Source organism: Elephas maximus, chromosome 9, assembly GCF_024166365.1.
Source record: "Elephas maximus indicus isolate mEleMax1 chromosome 9, mEleMax1 primary haplotype, whole genome shotgun sequence".
NCBI lineage: Eukaryota > Metazoa > Chordata > Mammalia > Proboscidea > Elephantidae > Elephas > Elephas maximus.
Genome location: NC_064827.1, coordinates 103961210 through 103987974, shown reverse-complemented (window position 1 = coordinate 103987974; position 26765 = coordinate 103961210). Strand labels below are relative to the sequence as shown.

At 41.2% G+C, this 26765-nt stretch overlaps 1 long non-coding RNA gene across 1 annotated transcript in view; it reads right to left on the bottom strand.

Annotated features, from left to right (window-relative positions):
• Window positions 1-19671: 19671 nt before the first annotated feature.
• Window positions 19672-26765, bottom strand: part of LOC126082856 (uncharacterized) — a 93678-nt gene continuing 86584 nt past the window's right edge. The window contains exon 7 of the long non-coding RNA XR_007518670.1: window positions 19672-20454. This is a non-coding gene — a long non-coding RNA (uncharacterized LOC126082856). The remainder of the gene's footprint in view (window positions 20455-26765) is intronic.

The following is a 26765-nucleotide window of genomic DNA, read 5'->3' as shown; positions in this document are numbered from 1 at the left end:
GTAGGTCTTACCACATCACTTTGACTGTATTGGTAGAGCCAGTCACAAGGCCACATAGATGCAAGAGAAGGAGACATGGATTGCAACAACCTCTGGCTTAGCAAGATAACATGATTGTCTGTCTGCATATATTAGTTTTTGTTCTAACTACTACCTGTTCATGGAAAAAATATAATTTTCCATGGAGCCCTCATGGTGCAGCGGTTAAGAGCTCAGTTGCTAACCCAAAGTTTGGAAGTTCGAGTCCACCAGCTGCTTCCTGGAAACCGTATGGGACAGTTGTACTCTGTCCTATAGGGTCGCTATGAATCGGAATCAACTCCATGGCAATGGGTTTTTGATTTGCGGAAATAATAGAGTATATTTACCTTTCAGACTTTTGCTGATACAAAGATTTTTTTTTCCCTAAATAGAGGATTTTTCCATTTCCTTGCTTTTGAAGGTAAAACAGTTTCCAGAGAGCTAAGAGAGAAGCACACCATGTTGCGAGGGCGCGTGCACAGACACCTCCCCTGAGGCCCTAGGATCTGCCTGGCAGAGTCCGCTGTCACTGGGCCCACAGCGTGGGTTCGTAGAGGAAGATGAACCAAGGCTGATGCGTCCCATCCTCATTTCTGTTGTGCCCAGAGGCCGTAGCAACCAGGCATGTCTGCACATTGAGAAATATATATAATCCACAGCCCTTTGAGTCAGCAGTTGGCTTGGCCCAGCCTGAACTAAGCGGCTCTCACGTGGTGCTGATCCTTTATCCCCCAGGGGTTAGCCAGCTCTCGGTTACACCACTGGTTTCTCCCACTGGGAATAAGCCAAGCTCTCTTCTGCTTTTCCTCCCACCATTGCCTGATCCTTTGCTGAACTCACAGGGTTTGTTCCTGCTTCCGCAGAAATATAAAAAGGTCAGCAGAGGACTTTAAACTGGTCAGGCTTGCTGCTTGTTAAGATGGCTTCCCACCTTCTGTAGCATACTCTTGTGTTTCTTCCCTCCTTCCATATCGATGTGTCATTTTCTCCATGGGAATCACTTTGCGATTGTTCCCATTTTGCTTGGTAGATGATATTGAGTTTGTTTTGCAAAGAAGTATTATAGATAGGGAAGTATTTGATATATACGTTATCTCAGTTGGTAAACTGTGGGAGGTTAGAACTACCTGCTATGAGTGAGCACTTTCCTGAGTGAAGTCGAATGCTCTGCCTGTGTTCATAAAAGACAGAAGTGACAACCCAAGTCTGATTCCAAATCCACGGCCCTTTTTATTACACAATGTTTTACTTCTTCTTTACTCAAAGTACCTAGATTAGCACTATGTACCCAGTTGTTGTCAGCTGCTACCAAGACGTCCTTCACCATCACACGATCCTGCGCCATTCCCATGATCAGTTGCAGATCAGACCACTGTGATTCATAGGGTTTTCAATAGCTGATTTTCAGAAGTAGATCTCCAGGTCTTTCCTTCTAGTTCATCTTAGTCTGAAAGCTCCACTGAAACCTGTTCAGCATCGTAGCAACACACAAGCTTCCACTGACAGATGGGTGGTGGCTGTGTATGAGGTTCACTGGCTGGAAATTGAACCTGAGTCTCCCTCGTGGAAGGCAAGAATCCTACCACTGAACCACCACTGCCCCCGGAGAAGTCAATAAATGTTTGCAAATGGGTTACTCTAGTCTGTGTGGCTGAAGAGAATGGCCTTGAACTTCCCATCAAACTCCAACATTCTAGAACTCTAAGGTAGCTTGCAATCACAGTTCAGATTATATCATAATTTTCCCTAACCAATAGATTGTTTCTTTTCAGACTTTTACGAAAATTGTAAAGATTTAAATTTGTTTTGCTCTACGTATCTTTTCCTAAGAAAGAAATGGCAAGTTGCTAATCTTCTGCTTGGGAATCTTAGATGTCTTTTTTGTTGTTCTTGGCTACTCGACAGCTCTGATCTCCTTTTAAAAATATAGACCTTTAGGTAGACTTTTTCCAGCCATAAATCATCAGTGGGAGGGAGTTACGGGAATGTTTAATTGTGTTATAATTACCCTTGGGCTGCCACACCACCTCTTGCTTTTTCTTCCCAAGGAAATGATGCCATCTCAATCTTTCTGGGGTGATTTATGGTTACACTTTGTAGGAAAGTAATTTATCTGGCTAATAAATCCAAGACAAATTTCCCAGATACATGACAGAGAGGACTGACAGCATTTGCTTCATCCTTTGTTATGCCCCATCCTCAAGTGGATGGTATGGGCAACTTCTATTACAGCCAAGAACAAACCCTACCCTTCATTGCACCATTGCCTCCCACCTCCCCTTTGCTTCCTAACCAAAGCTTTAAGAGAGTCTCTACCAAATTCTTATGCAGATCATGGTTAAACACGCTCAGAGCCAGTGCCTTCTAATCTAGAGTCCAGTTTGGAAGGCTCACATTTATATCTAGTAGTTCTTTAAAAAATGGTTTCTCAATTATTTGTGCAAGCCAATTCAAATAATATACCCATTCAGCTTCCAGGAAAAATGCACATTACAGACCTGTACTACCACACACATTTGACTGAATATCTTCAGTCCTACTATCTGCTTCAATAAACTCCCTTCACTTTTATAACTGGCCTCACCAACACACAATAGTAGTCTTTATCCTTACTTGTCAAACTCCTCAAAAAGGGAAAATCTCAATACTACCCAAAGCGATCTATAGATATAACGCAATCCTGATCCAAATTCCAATGGCATTCTTTAACAAGATGGAAAAACTAGTCACCAATTTTATATAGAAAGGAAATTGACCCCAGATAAGCAAAGCATTACTGAAGAAGAACAAACTAGGAGGCCTCACACCACCTGCTCTCAGAACCTATTATATAGCCAGGGTAGTCAAACAACCTGGTACAGGTACAATGATGGATGCATAGACCAATGGAACAGAACTGAGAACTCAGACAGAAATCCAACCACCTACGGACAGTTCATCTTCCACAAAGGGCCAAAGTCCATTAAATGCAGAAGAGACAGTCTGTTTAACAAATTAAAAAAAAAAAAACATTGCCATCGAGTTGATTCCCACTCGTAGCGTCCCTATAGGACAGAGTAGAACTGTCTCACAGGGTTTCCAGAGCACCTGGTGGATTCGAACTGCCAACCTTTTGGTTAGCAGCCATAGCTCTTAACCACTACGCCACCAGGATTCTGGCAAAACTGGGTGTCTATCTACAGAAAAATGAAACGGGGCCTACACCTCATACCATATACAAAAACTAACTCAAAATGGATCAAAGACCTAAATGTAAAACCTAAAATTGTAAAGATAATGGGAGAAAAAAAGGGACAACTCTAGGGGCCCTAATATATGGCATAAATAGAATACCAATATAACTAAAAATGCACAAACAGCAAATGAATTAGATAAATGGAACCTCCTAAAAATCAAACACTTATACTAATCAGAAGACTTCATCAAAAGAGTGAAAACAGAACCTACAGATTGGGGGAAAAAACTTGGCTACAATATATCTGACAAGGGCTTACCTCTAATATTTATAGAAAATTTCAATACCTCAACAACAAAAAGACAAAAAAATCCAGTTTAAAAATGGGCAAAGGATATGAACAGACATTTCACCAAAGAAGACATTCAGATGGCTAACAAACACATTAGGAAATGCTTGTGATCATTAGCCATTAAATCCAAAAACCAGTTGCCATCAAGTCTGTTTCAGCTCATAGTGACCCTATAGGACAGAGTAGAATTGCCTCACTGGGTTCCCAAGGAGTGGCTGGTGAATTTGAACTGCTGACCTGTTGGTTAGCAGCTGAGCTCTTAACCACTGTGCCACTAGGTCTCTCAATAGCCATTAACCATTAAAAAAAAATGAAAACCCATTGCCATCGAGTTGATTCTGACTCACAGCAACCCTACAGGACAGAGTAGAACTGTCCTGTAGAGTTTCCAAGGAGTGTCTGGTGGATTCAAACTGTCGACTTTTTGGTTAGTAGCCATAGCTCTCAACCACTGCACCACCAGCGCTGAATTATACACTTAAAAAATGATTAAAATAGCAAGTTTTTTGTTATATATTCGTTACACATATATTTTGCCACAATAAGATACAACCACTATGGAAAATGGCATGGAGCTTCCTTAAAAAGCTAGACATAGAAATACTATGTGATTCAGCAGTCCCACTCCTAGCACTAATGAAATAAGAGCCATGACACATATAGTGATATACACACCCAGCATTATTCACAATAGCAGAAAGATGGAAGTAACCTAAGTGCCCACCAATGGATGAATGGATAAACAAACTGTGGTACATATATGCAACAGAATACTATGCAACAATAAAGAATAATGACAAATCTGTGAAACATTTCACAGCATGGTTGAATTTGGGACACATTATGCTGAGTGAAATAAGCCAATCACAAAAGGACAAATACTGTATGAGACTGCTATTGCTAAGAAAAACAAATAAACAAACAAGAAAAAGTTCACACACAGAAAAGAAAAATTCTTTGATGGCTATCAGGGATGGGAGGAGAAGGGAGGGAAAATTACTATCTAGATAGAAGTCATGTTAATGTCAGTGAAGGGAAAGGAAATATACAAGATGGGGGAAGTCAGCACAACATGACCAAGACAAACAAAGACACTCAGAGAAGTGCAAGAACAAAGGGCAACTAGGGTAATTACTATAACAGACAATCCTGCAACAACGGTATTAAAGCAAACAATAATTTACGAATGGATACATAGGTAGATAGGTATGCTAAAGAGGTGTGGAAAGGTGTAATGGAGCACACCCACCTGCAGATACAGGTTTGGTTGTGTATATTTCTACATGCATAATTATAGGTGCTGTGCGTATATTAATATAGACAATAGAGCACACAAGGGGCACAGTGATGGAAACTTCTTAGACATGACCAGATACCTCCAAGGATGAAGTTCCCAGGCTTAGGGACAGATTACCCGATAAACAAGGTACACACGGGCTTAACTGTGTTTACTTACTAATCCACAGTGCACAATTTCACATGGGTGATGTGCATACCTTGCTTACTGGTTAATCCACCCCTGCCTAGGCTTGAAGGAGAAGGACTACAGATTTGGGGGACATCTACACCAATTGGCCCAACATAGTTCAAAAAGACAATGCTCTGCATCCTACTTTGGTGAGCACAGTCTGGGGTCTTAAAAGCTTGTGAGTAGCCATCTAAGATACAACTATTCGTCTCTTCCTGTCTAGAGTAAAGATGAGTAAAGAAAACCAAAGACTCAAGGAAGACATTAGTCCAAAGGACTAATGGACCACATGAACCATAGCCTACATGACCCCAAAACCAGAAGAACTAGATGGTGCCCAGCTACCACTACTGACTGCTCTGACTGGAATCACAACAGAGGGTCCCAGACAGAGCCGGAGAAAAATGTAGAACAAAAATCAAAATCACAAAAAAGACCAGGCTTACTTATCTGACAGAGACTGGAGGAACCCCCAAGACTATGGATCTAAGACACCCGTCTGACCTGGAACTCAAGGCACTCCCGAAGACCACCTTTCAGCCAAATAATAGACAGGCCCAAAAAATAAACAATAACACCTGAGAGAAACATATTTCTTAGGACAGTCAATTATATGAGATCAAAAGGACATTTGCCCAAAAGCAAATATCAGATGGCAGGAAGGGATAGAAAATCTGGACAAAAAGAAATGGGGATCCCAGGGCAGAAATGGAGAGAGTGCTGACACATTGTGGTGAATGCAATCAACATTGTGGAACACTTTATGTACAAACTATCAAACAGGAAACTAATTTGCTCTGTAAACTTTCACCTAAAAAAAAAAAAAAATTTTTTTTTTTAAAGCATAATAAAAATCTTTTTTTAAAAAATCCTCAAAAAACCAACTCAGGAAATTACTATAGCATCTACACTGTATTCAACTAAAAAAAAATGAATGGCAACTCACAAGTGGGAGAACATACTGGCTGCAAAATTATCCTTATTTAAAAACAAAAATAATGAAACCTGCCTCCATGTTGATGAAGAAATGGGAGCTTTAAAATTTAAGGCATCTTTGTAGATATAACAAAGTCTAAAAGAGCAGTGACAGCAACAGTAACACCAACAAAAAAATTCAAACTACACTTTCAGTCAGAGGAAGAATTACCCATTGGAGACAGGACTGCCAGATTTAGCAAATAAAAATACAGGTCACCAGCTGAAATTTGAATTTCAGGTTAAAAAAAAAAAAAAGCCAAGCCCACTGCCCTCGAGTCGATTCTGACCCATTGTGACCCAACGGGACAGAGTAGGACTGCCCCATAGTTTCCAAGGAGCACCTGGAGGATTCAAACTGCTGATCTCTTGGTTAGCAGCCATAGTACTTAACCACTACGCCACCAGGGTTTCCTAATTTCAGATAAGCAATGAATAATTTTTAGTCCCAAATATTGCATGGGGGATATACTTATGCTAAAAAATGATCCACTGTATTTCTGAAATTCAAAGTTAACTTGACGTCCTTTCATTTATCTGGCACTTCTGACAGTTAGGCAGTGGCCTCCTTTGAATTCCCCGCTCCCAGAAACCTGCTCCTCTACAGAGAAAGTGTGGTGTAACAGCATGTGGTCTCAGGAAGGAAAACCCTAGAGCAATTAGGGAAGAACAGGAGAGCTGCCCTGTCAACCAGATCAGTTCTCTCATCCCAGGCAGCCAATGGGGTGATGGCCAAATCTTCCCATCCATCTTCCTCTCCATTTGTGAAAGCTGCATAAAATATGTGCATTCTTTATATCCCAGATGAGTTCCTAAATTTAGTACAAATGAAATCACATTTTAACTGCAATGGGAAAACATCTTCACTGGGGGAAAAAAAAGTCAAACCAGTAGCTGTCAAGTCGATTTTGACTCACGGAGACCCCATGTGTTTCAGAGTAGAACTGTGCTGCACAATGGTTCAATGGCTGTGACCTTTCAGAAGTAGATCTCCAGGCCTTTCTTCTGAGGCACATCTGGGTGGACTTGAACCACCAACCTTCTGATTAATAGTCAAGCACTTAACCATTTGTGCCACCCAGAGAGCCTTCTTTATTTAAAACAACCCTTGAAATAAACTAACACACGTAAATACAAACACAGAGACATACAAACAAAATCCCACTCTTTCTTACCACAAAAGACCACTCTCTAATTAAACCTATATTGCATACATATATATATGTATGTGTATATATACCGTAATCACAGCCTGGCTCAAAAGACCACAAATATTTTTAACTATTTTCAATGAAAAAAAAAAAAATCTACATTCCTTCCTCACATCTCACGTCCATGGGACATTCCACTACCACCTGCTTCTGTTTAAGCAAAGAGTTACCCAATTTTTTTTTTTTTCTCCAAACTGGGTTCAATTTAATTACGGTTTTTGTTTTAACCCACACCACTTGTTGATTACAGCAACAACAGACACCCAAAGAACCCTAGAAGTTGGCATAAAGCTTTATTGCAAACAATTTGAGAAGCATCTTCATTTCCATATATTTTTGTCCCTGCAATTCATCCAACTATGACATTAAATATCCTCCAGGGAAAATAACCCTGTCGTGACCGCTTCCAGATAAGTTAATATAGTGTCTTCTCTTGGGAAACTGGAAAGGACCCTCAAAGATCTCTTTAAATCAGGCTCTGGCTCTTCTGATTACTTACAAATTACATCAGAACCATCTAAAGTTCCAGGCGAAGAGATGCAATGGAAATGCGCCTTTGCGCGCAGCTGGTTAGCGTTCATGGATTATTCATGAAGCACCACCATTCCAAATCGGTCTAAAGGAAACAACAGGACAAAGGACTCAGAGGCCAGCTTGGCTAACTGGAAATCTGATCAGATGAAGTTAGTGTAGTCATCAGAACTAAGGCCCCCATCAGATCTGATTTCCGATGAGTTTCAGTTGAATCTGGGCAGCAAATACAAAGCAGCTGTCACGACTGATGCTGCCATGGAGGAGCCAAGGCCACTCTGCCGGAGAACCAGGGCTCCAAGTCTTGGGCATTACTATTAGAGGACATTGTGACAGGTCCTAAAAAATTCATGGATATGAGCTCAGCCCCAAGCTGGCCCCTAAGTAGCCAGCTCGTTTTTAGTAGGGCTAGGAACAAAGCGATACGAGTATGGCCGAATACTTAATTCCAACAGAAACTTGGACACAAGATGTTCCTCAAGGGAAATGGCAAAGCTAAGACCCAAGGACAGAAAAATGCCTCGGGGCTGCCGCCTTATTTCAAACCCAAGCAGGTTCTGGGTGTTCTTCTTTCGCAGGAGGAAGCTGAGATACTGAGAAAGGGTGATGGCCTGCGTCGGAGGACGGTGTCAGTGCAGCATAAATTCCTACACAAACACACGGTCTCGAGATGGAAAACCCTAGAGTACTTAAGGAAGAACAGGAGACCTTTCCTGTCAGCCAGATCAGCCCTCCCCTCAGTGAAGTCATGGCCAAATCTTCTCATCCATCCCCCTCCCTACCATTTGTGCAAGCTAGCTACATGAAAGATGTGTATTCTTTACGCCTCAGTGAGTTCCTGAGTGAAGTGTCCGGGAGAGGGCTGAGATTTGGGTCGGTGCTCAAAACCCAACTCTCAAACCAGGGTCCAATGCAGATGGAGTCGTTGAATGCTAATACAGACGATAACAATCCTGTGTTCGCCTACTTAAAGCTAGGTGGAAAATTACCTGGAATGAAAACAGAATAAGACAAAGAGCTAAAGAATTGCTGAAATAAATTAGACTTTAATAAATGAAAACACATCCACGTTCATGCATTGGAAAACTTAATGTTAAAAATGTCAATGCCACTTAAAGCAACCTACAGATTCAATGTAATCTCTGTAAAATTCCAACAGTTTTTTTGGTGGTTGTTTTTCTTTTGTTTTTTGCTCAAATGGAAAACCAATCCTCAAATTCATATGGGATTGCAAGTGGCCCAAAATAGCCAAAACAATCTTAAAAAAGAATATGACAGGAGAACGCATACGTCCCAATTTCAAAACATACTATAAAGCTACAGTAATCAAAACAGTGTGGTACTAGTAAAAGGAAGCACATATAGACCAATGGAATAGAATTGAGAGTCCAGAAATAAACCCATGTATCTATGGTCAACTGATTTTCGAAAAGGGCAAAAATTCCATTTAATGGGGAAAAAAAATAGTCTCCAACAAATGGGGTTGGGACAAGTGGATCTCCACAAGGAAATGAATGAAGTTTGATCAATATCTCATACCATATGTAAAAATTAACTCAAAACGTATCGATGACCTAAATATAAGAAATAAAACCATAAAACTCTTAGAAGAAAACATAACAGTGAAGTTTCAGGACATTGTTTTTGGCAATGGATTCTTAAATACAACAAGGAAAGCATCACAACAAAAGATAAATAAATAAATAAATTGGACTTCATCAAGGGACCTTACCAAGAAAGCAAAGAGGCAACCTATGGAATGGGAGAAAATATTTGGGAACCATCTATCTGATAAGGGCTTAATATCCAGAATATATTTTTTAAAAACTCAACAACAAAAAGACAAATGACCCAATTAAAAACTGGGGAAAAGACTTGAGTAGACATTTATATATTCAAAGAAATATATAAATGGTCAATAAACAATATGGGGCAGTTCTACTCTGCCCTATAGGGTCACTATAAGTGAGAATTGACTTAATAGCAATGGGTTTGGGTTTTAAGCACATGAAAAGATGTTCAGTGCCATTAATCATTACAGTAACATGAATCAAAACCACAATGAGATACCATTTCACACCGATTAGGATGGCTACTATAAGAAAAAAGGAAAATGCCAAGCGTTGGTGGAATTGGAACAACTGTGTATTGCTGGTGGGCTGCTGTGAAAAACAGTTTGGGGGTTCCTCAAAAAGTTCAACCAAAAATTACAATATACCTAGCAATTCCCCTCCTAGATATACACCCCAAAGACTTAAAAGCGGGGACTCAAATAAACACATGTGCACTCATGTTCGTGGCAGCGTTATTCACAATAGCCAAAGGCAGAAACAACCCAAGTGCCCATCAACGGATGAACAGATACACAAAATGTGGTCTAGCCACACAATGGGATATCACTCAGCCATAAAGAGAAATGAAGTTCCAGTCATGCTATGACGTGGATGAACCTGGGAGACATCCTGCTGAGTGAGAAAAATAAGTCAGACAAAACAAGGACAGATATTGTATGACCCCACTTATATGAAATACCTAGACTAGGCAAATGCATGGAGTCTGAAGGAGGTTAGTGGTTACTAGGGGGTGGGGACGGGAGGGTGAGGTTATTGCCTAATGGGCACTGAGTTTCTCTTTGAGGGGATGAAAAAGTAGTGATAGGTAAAGAACATGGGAAATGTAATTAATATTTCTGCATTATACACTTAAAAGTGATTAAAATGGCAAGGCTTTTGTTATATATTTTACCACAATAAGATTTTTTTAAAAAGAGAGTGCTGAAGAGGACAAGAACAAGAGAGAGAGAAAGAGGGTGATACTCAGTGCAAAGTGGGAGCGCCATAAAATCACTCCTATGGGTTTCTCGCAGGCATGTGTTATGACTCATGGGATGCCATCTATGGTGGACGTAATAATGTGCCAGCCAAGTGAAGGACTCGTCATCTCAGCTGTTGGGAGTGCTGTTGGCATACAGGCTTCAGCTGTCAGCCCCTTTGCTACCGCAGCTGCAGAAAGCCACCTCAACCAAGGCCATGCCCCTTTCTGGGGCAGCCAATATCCAATCGCTGATCTATCTCAGCCCAAAGTGGGACAATTCTAAAAGGCCATTCTAACTCCAGAGCTCCCTGTGGGTTTAACTGAGGCTATTGTGGGCTGCATCCTTCTTGCTCCTAATTCTTTTCCTTCGCCTATGGCATTTCCCCTTCTTAACCAAAAATACAAAACAGAAAAAAACCTACCAAGCCGGTGGCCCTCAGGTCAATTGTTTCATTGCCACCTCATGCCGCCCCATGTGTGTCAGAGTATAGTGTGCTCCTTAGGGTTTTCAATGGCTGATTTTTCAGAAGTAGATTGCCAGGCCTTTCTTCTGAGGTACTTCTAGGTGGACTCGAACCACCAAACTTTGGGATAGCATCCAAGCACTTAACCGTTCACACCACTCAGGGACTTTCCCCTCCCTAAGGGTACCCTTTAATAAACATCCTGCACACCAAACTCCATCACAGAATCTTCCCCAGGGAGCCCAACTGCTGGATTCTCCTTGACAACTTTCCAGGGTAACCTTGATAAATTTCCGGTTGAACTATTGAATTATGCTTGGTCAATTAAGTTCTCATGCCTAAAAAATAATCCACAGGAAACTGGGATTATCAATATGTTGAGGTGTTTGACTCAAGAACAAGGATACGAGAGTTATAACATTAAGATAAACTGTTATCAAATAAAAAGGGGCAGCATTAAGAGACAGCCTGGGTAAATGTGGGGGGTGGGGTGGGAATGGGGGGCCTTGCTGGTTTTCTTGAATTGTGTGAATCACTTCGGCCATGGAGACCTGGTGTTTGGTCACAGGCTCTAGGAATATTGTTCAAAATCTGTTTGTTGTGCATCAGTCTTTGTCCCTACGTGGAGACAGCAGGGAAGGTGGAACTGTGAGCCTAGATGAAGTCAGAACCTTATTCCCCTTGTTACTGTCAGCTGCTGTGCTGTCAGCTCCCATGCACAATGGAACAAAATGCTGATTGGTCCTGTGCCATCTTCATAATTGGTTGCAGGTCAGATTGTAGTAATCCATAGGGTTTTCATTGGCTGATTTTCAGAAGTATTTCGCCAGGCCATTCTTTCTAGTCTGTCTTAATAGGGAAGTTCCCCTGAAACCCGTTCAGTATCATAGCACCATGCAGGACTCCACTGACAGATGGGTGGTGGCTGCACACTAGGTGTGCCTTAGTTATCTAGTGCTGCTATGACAGAAACACCACAGATGGATGGCTTTAACAAGAGAAATGTATTCTCTCACAGTCTACGAGGCTAGAAGTTGAGTTCAGGGTGCCAGCTCCAGGGGAAGGCTTTCTCTCTGTGTCAACTTTGGGAGAAGGTCCTTGTCATTAATCTTCCTTAGTCAAGGAGATTCTCAGCACAAGGACCCCAGGTCCAAAGGACAGGCTATTCTCCTGGCTTTTGTTTCTTGGTGGTATGAGGTCCCCCATGTCTCTCTACTTGCTTCTCTCTTTTATATCTCAAAGGGGATTGGCTCAAGACACAACCCAATCTTGTAGGTTGAGTCCTGCCTCGTTAATGTAATCTCCACTAATTCCATCTCGTTAGCATCATAGAGGTAAGGATTTACAACACATAACAAAATCACATCAGATAACAAAACGGTGGACAATCACACAATACTGGGAATCAAGGCCTAGCCAAATTGCTACACATATTTTTGAGGGACACAATTCAACCCATGACAAGGTATGTTGGCCAGGATTTGAACCTGGGTCTCCCACATGGAAGGCGAGAATTTTGCCACTGAACCACCAATGCTCCTTCTTTCAGTTTAATCCCCTTGTTTTCTCTTATAGGTACAAACCTGAGACTAACTTCAGAGTCCACCCTGAGTTCTGAGAAACTCAGCCCTTCATTTACTTGGCCCTCTCTTAACAAGCTTGGGAGGGGCGTTCCTTGATCACTGCCCAATACGCAGAGCCATGGAAGAGGCAAAGCTCCACCTCTGTGTTTGAACCTGCTCTTACCTCTTAGCTATTGGCCAGAACAGAGGCACAGGAGCCTGTTTAGAAAGCAACGCAGACTCTTGAAGACCATTGGCAGACAAGCCAAACACCCCTGAGATTAGGACAAGTCTGGAATCTGAGGTGCTCCCTGTGTTCAGACGCTGAGATCATCCCTGGGAACTGAGAGGCTAGGAAAGGCATAATCTGGCACTTGTTCTTGGACTATTCAAGCATCTCTGGGCTCAGCGCAGTCACCACCTGTCACTTCCGCAGAGCAGCCCTCGGGACATGCTGTTCTTCCAGCATTTTGTCTTAAGGGATCATGTTTCTTAGATGACTTTCGACAAAGGTGGTCCTCTTGGGCAACGCTCCCAGGAGGACCGTTGTCAACCTGAGATGACACAACTGAACAGTTGTGCACAAGTCACGCCCCTTGCTGCCAGAAGAGGGGGTGGAGGAAGACCATGAAAGAAGGGTTATGGAGACCAGAAGGCAGAGCAGGAAATGCTAGATCAAATTTCTCTTCCGCTCCAGCTGGAAGGCCTGCCTTTCCGAACATCCAAGGGTGGGGCACAGTTGAGCAAGGGCAGTGGAGCCAGAATAACAAAGAATACTGTCTACCAGGAAGGATTCTGAGAAACGAGTCAGTTACAGGACAGACATTTGAAAGTCGGGGCCAATTCTGGCATCTCTACGGAGGGAGATCCTTCTGAATGTTAAAAGCCTTCAACTTTAGAATATATAAGCGTTGCTCAGAGTGCTTGTTCAAAAAGCTGATCTACTCCTAGGGTTTCTGATTCAATGAATATCAGCAGGAATGGAGTGAGAGCAAGGAATCTATATGTTTACTTTTTCAAAGCGAGCCATTGTTGATTAGATGCATGGGCCACAGTTTCAGACGCAGAGCTCAGATCTGCAGGGAGGCTTCTCCTCTCATATTTTTGCCATATTCTCCTCTTCCAGAAGGCCAGTCTGGATTGTTTGCATAACAGGTAATTATAAATTCCTACAAAGCTCAGTAGGATTTGAACAAACATAATCACCCTAAGAGGAAGCAGGTTTGGAAGTAACAATTATTAAGCTCTGACTACATGTTGGGACTCTGCAGTTAGCTTAACCTACTATTGTTGTTAACTGCCATCAAGTCAGCTTCATGGTGACCCCATACAGAAGGGAAGAAAACGTTGCCCAGTCTTGTGCCATCCCCATGATCAGTTAAGGATTGGACCCTTGTGATCCACAGGGTTACCACTGGCTGATCTTTGGAAATAGATCACCAGCCCTCTCCTCCTAGTCCATCGTAGTCTGGAAACTCCACTGAAACCCACTCGGCATCATAGCAACACACAAGACTTCACTACAGGTGGGTGGTAGCTGCACATGAGGTTCACTGGCCGGGAATCGAACCTGGTTCTCCTGCATGGAAGGCAAATATTCTACCACTGAACCACCACTGCCTTATAACCCACTATTAGTTTATTTAATTATTACAAAATCTCCAAGGAAAGAAGCATGTCGGTTTTACAGAGAAACTGAGGCTTTGAGAAACTAAGTAAGTAATTTGCCAAGGATCACCAAGCTAAAGCGATCTGACTCCAAAAGCAAATTGTCTGAGCAGAAGAATCTTCTAGGGCATTGGTTTAAACTCCAGATTCTCAGTCTGCTCCCCTGGAGATTTGATTCAGTCTTCTTGTGGCAGAGCTGTGGAATCTATAGCTTTAATAATTACTCCAGGTGATTCTTATCACGTGAGTTAGGTTTTTTTTTCTACCACCCACACTGCCCATCATAAAGTACACATATCTGTGGGCTCCTTCCAGTGGAATTAAGTGTCTCAAAAGGTCCAAGTCCTCACCCATTGCTTTTAGGGTAAAAGGATTGCCATCACCGAACAGCTTCCTTCCAAGCTTGTCTTGAAAAAATATGTATATATATGTGTTATATCCAGATGTTTTCTTTCCCTGCATTGTTTCTTTTCATAGAGAAAATCACTGGATTGGGATGAAGGAATTTCCAAATTCATGAAACCCTGGTGGTGTAGTGGTTAAGAGCTACCGCTGCTAACCAAAAGGTCAGCAGTTGGAATCCATCCGGTGGTCCTTGGAAACACTATGGGGCAGTTCTACTCCGTCCTACAGGGTCTCTACGAGTCAGAATCGACTCAGTGGCAATGGGTTTGAGGGAAATAGCATTTGAAGGTGGCAACATTTTTTGCATTACTTCCCATAACAAAGAACAGCAATGGGTTAAAGAAAGGGCAGCAGAATTAGAACTGCTGTGCTCAATACAGAGATTAGTTCATTTAATTGGAAGATCAGCATTCTACACTCCAACATGCCAATATCATCTAGTGGTTCTCAAACTTAAGATGAATCAGAATCACTCACGGGTGGAGAACCCTTTGCCGTCAATTCAATTCTGACTCATAGCAACCCTCTAAGACAGAGTAGAACTGCCTCACAGGGTTTCCAGAGCACCTGGTGGATTCGAACTGCCAACCTTTTGGTTAGCAGCCATAGCTCTTAACCACTACATCACCAGGAAAGGACTGTTAAAAATGCAGGTGCCCAGGCTCCACCCCTAGTGATTCCAATTTAGTGGGTTCATAGTGGGACTCCAGAATCTGCCCTTTGAAAGAGCATTTGGGGTGATTTGGATGCAAATGCCTACAAACCACACCTCAAAAATTTTTACAAGTATATCCAGGCTGCTCCCAGTTCTTGGTGGGAGTAGGTAGGAAGGAAGTGGATGGATGAGTAGGTGGATAGATGAGAGATGAATGAGTAACAGGATATCAACCAACACAAACAGACCATAAGACTTAGTGGTAAACACTGCTGCCGCCTGACCTGCAGATCTTGGATACACCAGCCCCTGCAACCCTGTGAGCTAGCAGACTCTCCCACCTGCCACTGGACCCACAGATTTGGACTTGCCTGTCTCCATAATTGCATGAGCCATTTCCTTGAAGTAAATCTCTCTGTGTATATTTATATACATTTCACTGGTTTTGCTTCTCTAGAGAAGCTAGACTAAGACAATGTTAATGAAAGCATTTCATTTTTATGAGGTCTCATTTATCTATGTTTGTCTTTTGCTGCTTGAGCTTTTGTTGTCATATCTGATAAGCTATTGTTAAACACTAGGTCAACCTCACCCCTACATTTTCTGTTTAGAAATTTATGAGTTTTAGTTTTGACATTTACGTCCTTGATCCACTTTGAGTTGGTTTTTCTGTATGGTGTGAGGCATAGCTCCTGATTCATTTTTCTGCACGTGGAAATCCAATTTTGCCAGCGCCATTTATTGAAGTTTCTTCCATACCCATTGAATGGATTTAGCACCCCTGTTGAAAATCAGTTGACCAGAGACATCTGGACTTTTAATTTTATTCCATTGGTCTATATGTCTATTTTAAAAAAAAAAAAAAAGCCCTGATAGCATAATTGTTAAGTGCTTGGCTACTAGCCAAAAGGTCAGCAGTTCAAACCCATGAGCAGCTCCACAGGAGAAAAGACCTAGCGATGTGCTGCTGTAAAGATTACAGCCTAGGAAGCCCTATGGGGCAGTTCTACTCTGCTATATAGGGTTGCTGTGAGTCAGAATCAACTCTACGGCACACAACAAAAACAACGTGTGTCTATTATTATACCAGTGCCAGCCTGCTTTAATTACTGTAGCTTTGTAGTATGTTTTGAAATAGGATATGGTTTTTAACAGCCAAAAACACTGAAAACTATAATTGCTCATCAATAGGGGAACCAAGGCCAGGTCCACAATGGAACCCTGTGGTTGTTATTGTTAGCTGCTGCCAAGTGCCCATGATTGTTGCAGACGGACCATTGTGATTCCTAGGGTGTTCTTTGGCTAATTTTCAGAAAGAGATTGTCAGGCCTTTTTTCCTATTCTGTCTTAGTCTGGAAGCTTTGCTGAAACTTGTTCAGCATCATAGCAACATGACAGGCAGATAGTGCCTGAGCCTGAGGTGCACTGAGCAGGAATCGAACCCTAGTCTACCCCATGGAAGGAGAAAATCCTACCACTGAAACACCAATGTCCCCATAATGGAACCCCAGGGAATCTTTAAAGGATGAAGCCCATATTTTTTTACATAAGAAGCTACCAATGTAAGTGAAACAATTAAAACTAAGTATAGCATGTTTGGTATCATTGAATTTTCATATAAATTAATGAAATACTTATTTATAAAGATAATATAATAATAGTATTTATTAGGGAAATATTTATCTAAGTGATAGAATGATGGGTTATTTTCACTTTCTTCTTTATCCTTTGAATGTCTGAATTTTTTACTGGGTGCATGGATAATACTGAATTCTTTTATTTATTATCGGCAAAGACAATAAAGCTAATTTCATTTTGGAAAATGATTTGCACAGTAAGTGTTGAAAATAAGCATATAAAATGATAGATAATTCACACACACAAAAAGATAAATAAACAAATACGTGGGAAAATGTTCAGCCTCAATACTAATCAAATCTGTGAATACAAAGCAAAAATAAACGCCATTTTCATCTGCCAGTGTAGCGATTTTTTTTTTTTTTTAAGACAACATCAAGTGCTGGAAAACTATGCCTTGAGTTACTGGTGCCTCTCTAATGCATCACCACACATTTGAAAAGCAATGGTCAATTAACATCCATTTTAAAAAAAACCCATTGCTTACCCTTGCTCATGGATAGGAAGACTCAACACTGTGAAAATGTCTATTCTACCCAAAGTGATCTACAGATACAACATAATCCTAATCAAAATTCCAATGACATTTCTTAATGAGATAGGGAAACAAATCACCAAGTTCATATGGAAAGGGAAGAGGCCCCAGATAAGTAAAGCATTACTGAAAAAGAAGAACAAAGTGGGAGACCTCATACTACCTGACTTTAGAACCTATTACACCACCACAGTAGTCAAAACAGCCTGGCACTGGTACAACAACAGATACATGGACCAATGGAACAGAATTGAGAATCCAGACATAAATTCATCCACCTATGAGCAGCTGATATTTGACAAAGGCCCAAAGTCTGTTAATGGGGAAAAGATAGTCTCTTTAACAAATCATGGTGGCATAACTGGATATCCATCTGCAAAAAAACAAAACAAGACCCATACCTCACACCATGCACAAAAACTAACTCAAAATGGATCAAAGACCTAAATATAAAATCTGAAACAATAAAGATCATGGAAGAAAAAATAGGGACAACACTAGGAGCCATAATAAATGGCATAAACAGTATACAAAACATTACTAACAACGCACAAACACCAGAAGAGAAACTAGGTAACTGGGAGCTCCTAAAAATCAAACACTTATGCTCATCCAAAAAAAAAAGACTTCACCAAAAGAGTAAAAAGACAACCTACAGACTGAGAAAAAAACTTTGGCTATGACAAATCCGATCAGCATCTAATCTCTAAAATCTACATGATACTGCAAAACCTCAACAACAAAAAGACAAATAAGCCAATTAAAAAAATGGGCAAAGGATCTGAACAGGCACTTCACCAAAGAAGACATTTAGGCAGCTAACAGATAGATGAGGAAATGCTCGTGATCATTAACCATTAGAGAAATGCAAATCAAAACTAAAATGAGATTCCATATCTCATCCCAAAGAGGCAAGCATTAATCCAAAAAACACAAAAAAACAAATGTTGGATAGGTTGTGGAGAGACTGGAACACTTATACGCTGCTGGTGGGAATGTAAAATGGTGCAACCGCTTTGGAAATCGATTCAGCGCTTCCTTAAAAAGCTAGAAATAGAACTCCCATACGATCTAGCAATCCCACTCCTTGGAATACATCCTAGAGAAATAAGAGCCTTTACACAAACAGATATACGCACACCCATGTTCACTGCAGCACTGTTTACAATGGCAGAAAGATGGAAACAACCAAGGTGCCCATTAATGGATGAATGGATAAACAAATTATGGTATATTCACACAATGGAATACTACGCAACAATAAAGAACAATGATGAATCCTTGAAACATCTCGTAACATGGATGAATCTGGAAGGCATTATGGTGAGTGAAACTAGTCAGTTGCAAAGGGACAAATACTGTATGAGACCACCATTATAAGAACTCAAGAAAAGGTTTAAACACAGAAAACCTTCTTTGATAGTTACAAGGGTAGGGAGGGGGGAGAGGGATATTCACTAACTAGATGGTAGACAAGAATTATCTTAGATGAAGGGAAGGACAACACACAATACAGGGGAAGTCAGCACAACTGGACTAAACCAAAAGCTAAGAAGTTTCCTGAATACAATCAAAGACTTCGAGGGACAGAGTAGCAGGGGCGGGGGTCTGGGGACCATGGTTTCAGGGAACATCTAGGTCAACTGGCATAATCAAGTTTAAGAAAATGTTCTGCATCTCATTCTGGTGAGTGGTGTCTGGGGTCTTAAAAGCTAGCAAGCAGCCATCTAAGATGCATCGATTAGTCCCAACTCACCTGGAGCAAAGAAGAATGAAGAATACCAAAGATAGAAGGAAAATATGAGTCCAAGAGACAGAAAGGGCCACATAAACCAGAGACTCTGTCAGCCTGAGACTAGAAGAACTAGATGGTGCCTAGCTACCACCAATGACCACCCTGACAACAGAGAATTCTCACAAAGGAGAATCCCTGACAGAGCAGGAGAGAAGTGGGGTGCAGAACTCAAATTCTGGTAAAAAGACCAGACTTAATGGTCTGACTGAGATTGGAGGGACCCCAGAAGACATGGCCCCCAGACTCTCTGTTAGCCCAAAACTAAAACCATTTCCGAAGCCAACTCTTCAGAAAAAGATTAGACTGAACTATGAGACATAAAATGACACTTGTGAAGCACATGCTTCCTAGCTCAAGTAGATAAAAAAAAAAAAAAAATTTTTTTTTTTTTTGATACATGAGACTAAATAGGCAGCTCCTGTCCAGAGGCAAGATGAGAAGGCAGATGGGGATAGGAGCTGTTTGAATGGATAAGGAAATACAGGATGGAGAGGAGGGGTATGCTGTCACGTTACAGGGAGGGCAACTAGGGTCACATAACAAAGTGTGTATAATATTTTTGTATGAGAAACTAACTTGAACTGTAAACTTTCACTTAAAGCACAATAAAAAAAAAGAAAATAGAAAACTATATGGATATTAGTGCATAGATTATTATGCAAAGTCTCTTTTCTTCTGCCTGGTTAGCTTTTTACTTTAGATGGTTGATTTGATTTGGCTCAAGATGAGAGCCTAGGATAGATGAACTATGCATATACCCTTTTATTATTTCCCTTTATAATTATTTGAAAATTAACAACTAATAATAAGTGAGCAAGTAAGATATCTGGACAAATATGCAGTTCTACTTTTCCTCCAGTTAAGGAGCTTAATTTATTATTTCCATGTACAATTAATCCTTTAAAATCACAGAAAACTAATGTTCAAAACCCAATTCAGAGTCAAAAGTCATTGCATTATCCACAAGTCTACTTACCTCCATTAGCACCTGGACTATGTAATACATTAAGAGCTTGGGATTCCAAGATTTTGTTTGCCTTTGAACACGATACAAATTTACAAAGATGATATATTGTAGACCTCTATTGTTCATGCATCGTTCTTAGACTTAATACTTAATTAAGGATGATTTATGAAAAGTGAACATTCATGAATCCTTGGTGCCTCCACAATAGCATGACATTTCTGGAAGGAAACATATGAGAAAAAATAAAAATGACAGAATTTGATGAAAAAAAAGAAAAAAAGCCCATTGCTCTTCAGTGGATTCTGACTCATGGCAACCCCTTGTGTTACAGAGTAGAATTGCTCCATAGGGTTTTCTTGGCTGTAATCTTTATGGAAACAGATCACCAGGCCTCTCTTCCACAGCACCACTGAGTTAGCTCAAACCACTAACTTTTTTTTTTAGTGATCTTTTATTTTTTTTTAATTTTCTTTTTCTTTATTACTGTACTTCAGAGGAAGGTTTACAGAACAAACTAGCTTCTCATTAAACAGTCAGTATACATATTGTTTTATGATATTAGTTACCAACCCCATGACAGGTCAGCACTCTCCCTTCTCAAACCTTGGGTTCCCTATCACCAGCTTTCCTGTCCTTTCCTGCCCTACAGTCCTTGCCCCTGGGTTGGTGTGCCTTTTTAGTCTCATTTTGTTTTACAGGTCTGTCTAATCTTTGGCTGTAGAGTGAATCTCAGGAGTGATTTCATTACTGAGTTAAAAGGTTATCTGAGAGCCATACTCTCGGGGTTTCTCCAGTCTCTGTTAGACCAGTAAGTCTGGTCTTTCTTTGTGACTTAAAATTTTGTTTTATATTTTTCTCGGGCTCTGTCTGGTACCCTCTATTGTGATCCCTGTCAGAGTAGTCAGTGGTGCCGGCTGGGTACCATCTAGTTGTGCTGGACTCAGACTGGTGGAGGCTGTGGTAGCTGTAGTCCATTAGTCCTCTGGTCTTTGTATCTTTGGGTTTCTTCATTCTCCCTTGCTCGCAATTGGGTGAGACCAGCTGAGTATCTTAGATGGCTGCTCACAAGCTTTTAAGACCCCAGACGCTACTCACCAAAGTAGAATATAGAACATTTTCTTTATAAACTACATTATGCTAATTAGCTAGATGTTCCCCAAGACCATGGTCCCCACACCCCCCAACCCAGTAATTTGATCCCTCAGGGAGTTTGGATGTGTCTATGGAGTTTGCATGACCTTGCCTTGGACAAGCTGTGCTGGCTTCCCCAGTACTGTGAACTGTCTTACCCTTCAGCAGAGATGAACCACCAACTTTTGATCAGTAGTCAAGTGCACTTGTTTGCACCACCCAGGGAACATCTATCTAGTTCTACCATTTCCTTAGCTCCATCAAACCCAATTCTGTTCCCTGCTGTCAAGGCCACATGAAAGCCTTCTCTCCCTGCCCCTGGATGTCAGCATCATCCTGGCACAATTATTCTTGCTCCAGCTACAACAACCCTCCCTATCTGCCTCACACTCCACCCACCATTCAAGCTTGGTATCCCTCACTTTTGACCTCAGGATTCTTGTTCCTATTTATGACCTCACCTCATTCCTCTAACCGAATGAACCATCTCCGTATCACCCCCTCTTTTTTCCCACGAAGCACGGCAAGCCCTAACCACACATTCCAAGAGACAGATCATTGCAATCTTTCATTCTTTTTAGCATATTGTTTTCTACTAAGTCATAGATTTTGCACCTCATGTATATTTCTCAACTAAATTTGATGTGAAAGCTAGAAATGTAAAAACGTCCTAAAGCCATCATTCTCTATGACAGAAGCCATTTTTCACTAACAGACTGTCTAACTTTGTGATAATTCATACTTTCCAATTGTTTTTTGTTTTTTCTGAATCAACCCCATTCACATGGGTCCTTGTGCACCTCAAGCCATGATCATTCTTTCCTCTGCACAGACACAAGCAGAATCACACATAACTCATTCCAGACATGTCACAGTGGGGACGGAATTAAGGAAGGAAACAAATTAAGACCTGTGTCCTGTCTGAGAGCTGACAGAGCCCAAGTTCCCAAGGCCATTCTGTCAAAACATGGCCAATTTTCCTTGGCCACACATTTACTAGGCAGAAAGGAAATGCAGGGATGATTAGTAACTTAAGTAAGCATTTGTATTTTTAATGCATTCGATTCTTGTTTTTTAGTTTTGGAAATTCTGTGCATTTGACATGGAAAATAGGAAATGTATCCAGCTTATACCTTTTTTGCAAAAACCTCAGTAAATACTTTCCCCCTTGTCCATTTTCCATCCTGTAAGGAAAAGAGTTTTAGTGGAGAAAAACTCCATAGTGAAATCTAGGGAAACTGGAAGCATGTTTAATATTCACAGAAGATGCCTGAAGAGAAAAGCGCACCAGCTTTTGTGCTACTTTTATCTTTCTTGATAATCTTTTTTTTAAAAAAACGTATTTTTTAAGATTGAATACAATTCAGTATGTGGTCTCATCTTCTTGACAGAGTATGACAGTTTCAGAGTTAGACTGAGAGCTATTTACACAGCCAGCCCATCCTGCCAATGGGCTTACTCTAGTTTTCTAACAAACCCAGGTTCTACATGGCAACCAGGAGAGTTTACCTCAAAGGAAAGCTAGTTGGGCCAATTTGGCTTTCTCATGGGTTTCAGGATCATTTGGTTTTAGGGAACCAATTTCATTCACTTGTTCATTCACAAACATCTACTGAACCACTCTCTTAGTACAATCACTGGTATACTAGGAGTCACGCCTTTCAGCCATGTTAAACCAAAAAAAAGCCAAAACTGTTGCCATGGAGTCAATTCCTATTCATAGGGACCCTAAAGGACAGAGTAGAACTGCCTCAGGGTTTCCAAGTAGCAGCTGGTGGATTCAAACTACTGACCTATCCGTTAGCAACCAAGCTCTTAACTGCCTTGCCACCAGGGCTCCATGTTGGCAACCAACAACTCCAAATTTCCTTTCTATGTTGAAGAAATCTTGTAAATTACTAGAAAAAAAATCCAATGCTTTTTAAGCCTATAACCTTTAAATCTTATTCTCAGCATCATTCAGTATAACTAAGCCCTTCTTCCCTCTTGAAAACAATTTATTCCCCCAGCTTCTGGAATATTGTTCTCTCTTGGTTTTCATCCTAACTCAGTGGTGGTTTCCTTGTTTCCATCTTGGTTTCCCTGGCTGGCTGCTCTTCCTCTGCCTTCAGTGACTTTTCCTCAGAGCTGCTCAGTCCTAGCCCTTCCTTCTCTCTTCTTTCAGTACTTTCTCCCTGGGTAACCACTTCTATCCCTATGGCTTTAAATATCGTCTATGTGGTGACAACCCCCCAATGTTTAACTTCAGCTCAGAACTCTCCTCTGACCTCCAGTTCTGCATATAAAACAGCCTTTTATGTTTATAGTTGGAGTTCTTCAAAGCATCCAAAAATTGACATATCCCTACTGAATTCCTGATTCCGCCTTCTCCCCACCAAGCCTTTTCTTTCCCAGGGTTTGTCAGCACACAAAATGGCACCACTTTCTGCCAGGTCCTTCAAGCCAAACCTGGAAGCCGTTATTGATTTCTTTCTTTGACTCACTCTTTACACCCAGTCCATCACCTGTTGCTGCTATCTCAAAAATGTACTTGACACCAGGTATGATATTCAAAATATTTAACAACTGGTACGGATGGGCATTTGTGAATGGTGCTGCCATGGGTACTGTCTTCCCCACGGGGCCTTCTGAGGGTGGGAGACTGGCACATTGGAGCCTCAGTAGGCTCACAAGAGGGCCAGTGGATACTAGAGTGGTCCTCAACAGAGACCATAGGGGGCATAACGGAAGCACAGTCAAGGGTGCAAGGAAAGCCAGCGTGGGCCTGGAGGACCTCTGACGGGCCAGGTCTTACCACTCAGTTGCTGGATCATGGGCAGGTGGAAGAATCCCAAAGACAGACCTAAGAAGGCTGGAGCAATGGGGCTAAGAGACTCTCGAAGATCCAGGAAAAGTACCTAATTACCAACTGCTACAGAACATTTTCAACACTTTAATAACTTGTGCCACCATCCCCTCATACTCTAACTGAACATCAGCCCTGCTAGAATCCATCTATTTCTCTTGATCCCACAACATGACATAAAAAAAAAAACTTTTTTTTTTTTAGTCTAAGCCAAATCTTCTCTAGCCTGAATTGTTGCCACATCCTCCTAACTTCCTGTCTTAGGCTGGGTTCTCTAGAGAAGCAAAACCAGTGAATTGAAAGAGAGAGAGAGAGAGAGATTTGTGTCAAGGAAATGGCTCACATTGTTGTAGAGGCTGGCAAGTCCTTAGTCTGTGGGTCAGGCATCAGGCTGGAGGCTTCTCCCGACTCACATAGCTGCAGGGGCTGACAAACCCAAGATCGGCAGGTCAGACAGCAGACTGCTGGCTCAAGACCCAGAAAACAGAGGTCAGAAAATGAGGATGCAGGATCCAGAGTGAGTGAAAGCCAGGAGCCTTGCCAGAACATCCACATATATTGGATGCAGGCCACACTTCCAAGGAAACTCCCCTCACAACTGATTGGCTGAGAACATCAGATCACATCATGGAGGTGATTGCATTTTATCACAAAATGGAGGATAACTACATCATTACAAAACTGCCAAACCACTGAGAATCATGGCCCAGCCAGCCAAGTTGACGCACAACCTTAATCATCACACTGTCCTTCCCACTTCCATTTCTACTATCCTCTGATCCCAGACCTAGAATTCCAAATTGTGAATTCTGGAGTCACTCTCAGTGGGCCACTACCTGCTCCATCACTTAATAGCAGTGCATCCATGCCTCAAGTGCTGGCCTCCCATCTGCCTCTCATTCCCCCCCACGCCCATCCCACCCGCTGAGCCCTGTCGACAGGCACCTGGAGCCCAAAGGTATTGTACCTGTAGGGTATTGCCTAGGGTGAAGGCAGGAGGAATTTGCCTTGTGTGCAAAATTTAAGGGTGTGACAAAAAGCTCAGTGATCAAGAGAAATAACATTTTAATGCAATATTTTAAACAATTGAAAGTAATAAAAAAAATCCATGATGAACAAAATATCAAATTTTAGATAAAGACAGGATTAGAGTGGGATGACTCACATGAGTCAAACAAGTGCTGGGTTGAATCGTGTCATCATGTTGATATTTTGCTATGGATTTTTGCATTAATTTTGATTATGTAAAACATTGCATTAAAATATTATTTCTCTTGATTACTGAGATTTTTGGCTCTCCTCTTCAATTTTGTGTCCCATGCAAATGCCCCACTCACCTCACCCTGTGGGATACAATACCCTTGGCAGAATAAACCTCAATAACTGATCCTTTACCTCTGATTATCTGAAAGCTGTGACTTCCTACAGTGGGAAGCCAGCCCCAGTTCACTGAGTTCCACATGGTTAATTGTGGCCTCCTCCCTCAGGGCGGTAGAATTTTCCTACTGTGCTAATCTCTGGATTGCCTCACCATCCCCTAACTGACTTCTTAGCACTTTTGGCACTTGAAAAACTAATTCTTTGCATTAAAATCCCTCTGGCCATGACCTAACCATCCCATACATAGGTATTTACCCACAAGAAATTATAATATATGTCCATACAAAGACTTGTACACAAATGTTCACAGCTGCTTTATTTGTAACAATTAGAAACAATTCAAAAGTCCTTCAACAGGTGAATGGATAAATTGCCAGTATCCATACAGTGCAACACTACTCAGCAATACAAAAGGAATGATAGAGACATGCAAGAACAGGGACGAATCTCAAAAAATTATGCTGAGTGAAAAACATATCTACCATATGCATCCATTTACATGAAACTCTAGGAAAGACCAATGTAACCTAGAGTTACAGAAAGCAGACCAGTTGTCAGGGGCTTGGGGTGGGCAAGTGGACTGCAAAAGAGTACAAGGGAGCCTTTGGGGGTGATGGAAATGTTCTATATCTTGATCGTGGTGAAAATGACATTACTGTATGTGTTTCTCAAAACTCATTGAACTTTACACTTTAAGAAGGTCCATCTTATTATCCATGAATTAGACCTCAATAAAGTGAATTTGCATAAGCCTCAGTTCCCTCATCTATAAAACATGGATAAAATGTATTAGTTTGTGATAGTTAAATGAGGTTAAAACAGTGCCCAGCAAGTAGTAAAAACTCAATAAGTGATAGATTTTATCATAGCAGCGATTGTAATCTTTTTGAAATGATGACGCCACTTCCCTTCCTAAAAATCTTCCTGGCTTCCCATTGCTTTTTTTTTTTTTTTTTAACTGTGAAAAAATATATACAACAAAACATTTACCGGTTTAACAATTTTCACATGTACAATTCAGTGACATTGATTATATTCATCAGGCTCTGCATTATTAGCCCCCTCCTTTCGCAAATTATTCCACCACTGTCACCCATTGCTTTTAAAATAAAATCCAAACTCTTACTACGTCTTAAAAGGCCTGCAATATCTGACTCTTTCCCTCTTCTCCAA